Source organism: Tigriopus californicus, chromosome 8, assembly GCF_007210705.1.
Source record: "Tigriopus californicus strain San Diego chromosome 8, Tcal_SD_v2.1, whole genome shotgun sequence".
In the NCBI taxonomy this organism is placed as follows: Eukaryota; Metazoa; Arthropoda; class Copepoda; order Harpacticoida; family Harpacticidae; genus Tigriopus; species Tigriopus californicus.
Genome location: NC_081447.1, coordinates 12,247,373 through 12,252,972, shown reverse-complemented (window position 1 = coordinate 12,252,972; position 5,600 = coordinate 12,247,373).

The following is a 5,600-nucleotide window of genomic DNA, read 5'->3' as shown; positions in this document are numbered from 1 at the left end:
ATTCATTTCATTTGGCATATTCTTTTAATAAAAACCACAACAAAGAAACATATTCGAAACCACAACAATCCACATGGTCATATTTTTGGTAAGTAGTTATACGTACTGTACGTTATATAAGGAGAAGAAGTTTCAAGTCTTTTTAAACTTTCATTATTCCACTAAAGGCCAAAATTGTACTTGCCCCCCTGACACATGGATTCGTTCACGGATATCCTTGATTCGTTTTACTTGGCATCGACGGTTTTTATCACGTTGTAAAGAGAATGCTTAGTCAAGATTAGATTTAAAACCTTATTTAGGATCTTGAACTATTTATGTCGAAGAAATATCGCCTATTTGCTTTAAGTCAAAATTGTTCGTTAATTTGTGATTTGACCTATATAAATCCCCATTTTCGATCGTTGCTAATTTCTACTTCAATGCCAATAATCAATTTGCTTTGATTATTGGCATTGATCAACTAAACAATGTAAGAAAGGTTTCGTGCGATGTTTTATAACTTGGGAGACAAGGAGAGTGGCAAAGGAACCGTTCTCCTTTAGATTTGTTTGAAAGTGACTTTCAAAGATCTTGATGCAATATTTGGACAGTCTTCCTCCTACTAATTAGCAATTTGCGTCTCATGTCAAAGCTCGAATGATATGACACAACTGAAATACTCCAAGAGTTGTCGGACAACATACGATACCCCGAATGACCAGGGGAAACTGCTTTTAGCAAGCCTTTTTCAATCAATTTCACTTAGAAATACGATATAAAACTTAACCGAAATGAGTTTCGGCGTCGGGATGTGTATGGTGATTGGCACGAGTGTTAGGTTTACTTGTGGAATTTGATCAACAGGTGACTAAATACCAGATGAAAGTGCGCACATGTCCAGAAAAAAATCAGCTCGGTTGAAGAAGCACATTGCTCCTGTTTTATTTTCAATGTCAGCCAGGAGTAGTTTGTGTCGATGTTCAAACCTAAGTTTAGTTCGTCATATTTGTGCACGATTTCAGGTGTAGGCAAACAAAAATAGATTGATACAGTTCAAAGGGTACAATATGATTGAGATTGGGAATGTTGGAAAGAGAATTTTATAGATTCTTTGATTCATATAAAATAGAACATTGCACGCGTACCCTCTCTCATAGTATTGGCTTAAATTGAATTCTTAATTTTTCAGCAATATATGACGCCCAACTAGGCGTCAACAGGCAAAGATGGAGCGCAAATAATTTTGATATTGCTTTCACATCCGTCCTAATGGGGGACGTTTAGGCAAGCTCTGGCACATTCCTTTGTTTACAGGTACCAGTGTCAGTGATGCAAGTTTGGAGGTTCAATAATGTTTTCGAGAAGCTGACCCTTTGTTCATATGGTCCTATGAGGAAAAGTCGGCTTCGTTAAACTAGTTAGAAACGGTAATTTTGCATCACTGGCATTGGCAGGCAAGTTTGCTTACCGGTACCGGCGCCTGCCTAAATGTCCGAATATGTGGACCCAGGATGGCGCCCGGGCCCACACGTCCAAGAGGGCGTGGACCCTCTGAGCCAAGAACTTCGAAGCTTTCTGGCCCAATGACTTATGGCCGTCCTTAAGCCGGGATGCGAACCCACTCGATTTTGAAATCTGTGGAGTCTTGGAGTATGAGTCAAACAGGACTTCACATCCAAATGTGGACTCCCTTTGAGGTCACCATCATCAAGGAGTGGGACAAAATCTACTTGGTCTTCATCAAGCAGAGGTACGCCTCTGTATGGAATCGAATTGAAGCGTGCACTGACAATACTGGAGGCTACGTTGGATGAAAAAGTCATATCTCATTAAACAACATTAAATTGAATTGCGCCCCAAAGAATCTTCAGGTCAAGCTCGGGAGGGTAAACGTTATTCTCCACCGATTAGTTGGCGGTGCTACTTTTGTAAACTTAACCTAACCTTGTCAAGCCTAACCTAACCTTACCTAACCTAACCCAACCTAACCTAACCTAACACGATATTAATAACCGTTACAGTCTCTATTTAAGCCTTTCTAACATGTTTGTCACAAATTTGAAAATGAGCACCACCAACTAATCGGTGGAGAATAACGTTTATCGCTCAGGAGCTATCCTGTGCATCAACTTTGTCACATCCACGATTATCTTGGCCTTGAATCTGTCCAGCAAGGCCAAAGCCCTCTTCTTATTGTTACTGCCAATGCTAAAAAGCCTTCACGGACTTCTTGACGTTGAACAAGTTGGCCAGGGACACATTGACGATATGGGCGATAAGCTTATGGTTATTTTCCGGACGGAGGTGATCGCGGATCCGTCGCCTTTTGGCTTCATGTATCACTTCCTTTTGTCCGATAATAGCCTGATATGGCTCATGAGAGAGGCGAATATCGTGGGTAAATGTTGCTTTTGCTAGTGGGTTTTGATTCATCAAAAGATTGGCCCGTACATACGAATTGCACGAGATTCTGAATGTTTGGTTCCCACTCTGTGTACCAATGTATTGTACTTTGTAGAAATTACAATATAAGCAAAAAAACTTTTGTTGGCCAAAGGACCACTCAGAATAGAAAGTTTAGAGCAATTGTTGCAAATAACATTGAATACGGCATATAAGTACACACAACATCAGATCAAGTTTACTTAGTATGAAGCAAAATAATCTCACCTTTATCTCATAACAGGGTAGCTCTTGGGGAGCCACACTATTTGAATAAATACTCACTATCCTTTTCCAACACAAAGCTACAATTCATTTGAGTTTAGTTTGGTGCATGCATGATAGTGCCGAGGTAACTGAAAGCCAAATTAACATGTCATTATGAACACAAAATTTCAAACTTAATGTGTCCTGTGACCGATACCTATAGTGACGAGCTCTCTCTGGCCGTCATTGGATTTCAAGACTTATTCGCCTTCTTCATTTCTTTCCGGATATTGCCATTTTTTTGAGGAAGCGGTCAAACGGCAAAGGCATCCTTTTGTTCCGTGCACAATGAGTATATCATCCTGATATGATATGAATAAGTGAAGTACAGCATAACCATAGTTCACGGATCTGTGTTTATTGAAATGTCCTTAAATATGTATATCAATGTCTTGTGGAGACTAAAAATTGGCTCAGATGCAACTAAGTACCTGACTACAAATCGTGAATAAATTACCATAGTAACTTCTCCAACCCTTGATCGTAGTTGGACGATGCTGCACGGAGAAGAATCCAGAGGCCGTCCCATTGTCTACACCTGCCCAACAGGAAGTACGGTAGTCCCTGGAAACCCGAGGGCCGTCAGCCGGCTACAACATGGCGAGAAATGCCCGATACATGTTTGAAGGAGGAGAAGGGGAAATCTTGGTCAACTATAACTATCACAGCTTCTCTCATCTTGGAAGAATCTGAATGAACCCGGGAAACATTCCATGGGAAGCTTTACCAACGAATTTCCAATGTGGGACAGTCGCCATTCATCTCTTGAGAAGAGAGTCAGAGTTTGAAACTCTCTGAGGAGGAACCATGTTCGTATCTGGGACTTTGCCATCGTTGTGGTGCCAAGAAGTTGGAACTGTTTCAAAGGACAGAGATCGTCGTCGTATGGGAGTAGGAAACCCAGGAAGCCGTGCGGCGAAGCAAGATGATCTGGGAAAGTGCCGAGTCTGAGTACAGTACTTCCTCATCCGTTAGAGACCTTCAATCTCGTCGAGTGACGTCATCCGAGCATCTCCGTTGGACCATCTCGCCAGACATCGAACAGTAATTATTGATCCATTGTTTCATATGTGAATATCCCCTTTTTTATTGGCCCAACAATTCCCCCACTTTTTTACCGGAGGAAGACAGTTGATGGGCGGTGTGGTTTTTTGAGAAATAAAGTAGATAGAACTGTACATTCTTCTTTGAAGAGAAGCATTGGTCTAATTATACCTACCAAATAACTGAGATTGACCTGTATTCATGGGGAGTAGGAGTAGCTAGCGATTTGTATCCTTAGTAAATGGACGCTTTTTTGAGGCCGTGATTAGGTTAAAACCAGAGATATTATGATAGGTCGGTATTAAAAGTTCTCCATCTCCGAGAGCTGTCAAGGTATTTCTACCTAGTGCTTGGGTCAAGAAAGCGGTCCATTCACCCCAGACTGTGGACGGAGCACCGTTTGCGCCCTCGTAGACATAAAGAGTGTAGCCTCCCAGAGCCAGTTTAATAAACTGACTTTATATTTTTGAATTTACTTTTTGTGGGGAAGCGAAACCGTCATCTAACTCGTTAATCAAGGTCGTGTGTGTTTTAGAAAAGATAATATTGAAAGGATTTTTTGGACTCAGTTGTTCGAGTGAGCTGAAATTTAAAACATTTGATTCTTAGAACGTGGAGCCAACACCCAAATCAGTCTGAGGAAGGTATACATGCTGTGTGGATCAAAAAATGTTATTCATTTAGATATTCGGTCCATGACAAAATTGGCCTCTTTCCTGAGCTTAATGGGTATTCTATTTCTTCTCCTAATTCCTCTATTCCTTGACAAAGGCGCCGAGGTCAAAATAACTCGTTGAAAAGCAGACTTACACGGACTCTTTAAGGAGAAACAACAAGACTGCAGTACATCATTCTCATAACATTTTACAACATGAATCATTCCAAAGTAAAGAAGCATGAACATCAAACATCGTAACGCTCATTTCTCGATCATTCCACACCTCGTTGATAGCAACATAAAAGTGAATCTGATCGTCAGTTCCTCCTCACACAGTCTTGGTCCGCCAACATGAGGACACTAACATGCTTGGGTCTTTTCAGCCTTTTGAGTTCCAACCTTGTGACCGGACAGATTCAGCTCGAATGCTTGTGTCGAAGGAGCTTGTGTGAACAGTAACCTCGTGGGTGAACAAAGCACCACTTCAGCCGGTGATTGTGCCGATACTTGAATCAGGATGCAAATTGTGCTTGTTTACTTATTATGAAGATTTTCAAGTATGCACTCTTTTGGATGGATGCAAGGATCGCGCCACCATGGAGAATACCATCTCCGGGATGAAGGGTTGTGAGACGCGTTGCTCGGTCCCAGGAATATTCGCGGAGCGTTGATTTCCTTGGATGTTGCACCACAAGAGTTGGATTGTTCCAAGGATTGTTCTTGGCGCCCAACTGCACTTGGTATTCCTTCAAAAGAGACTCTAACTTTGCCACTGTTTTCCACCTGCCAACTTTGGATCTCGGTTGCGAAACTTGTATCAGTGGTGAAACGGGATTGCTTTCGAAACTGAGGATGACACTGAAAGTTTTGTGTTTTGGGGATTAGGAAAGTACTGAGACTTTCGAAGAGACAGATGTGGTCGAGGTATTCAATCTGAAATCTCCTGCTCGAGTGTGCTCCCATTTACGCAGTGTTCCGTACAATACTTCGGTAGCACCGGGGCTTTCTAGACCGTGTCGTTTACTGCGGGGGTTTGGAAACCAAGAACGTCGGAACTAACGGCGACACCTGACAAATGTTATGAGCTGGAAAGTTCAATGGTACTGGGACCAACCGGTATAACATGAGCACTCCAGACAAGACGCAGCTTCAGTGGTCTATACCCAATGGCACTCTATGGATCACAGGAGGCTTCCTCGGTGGTCCA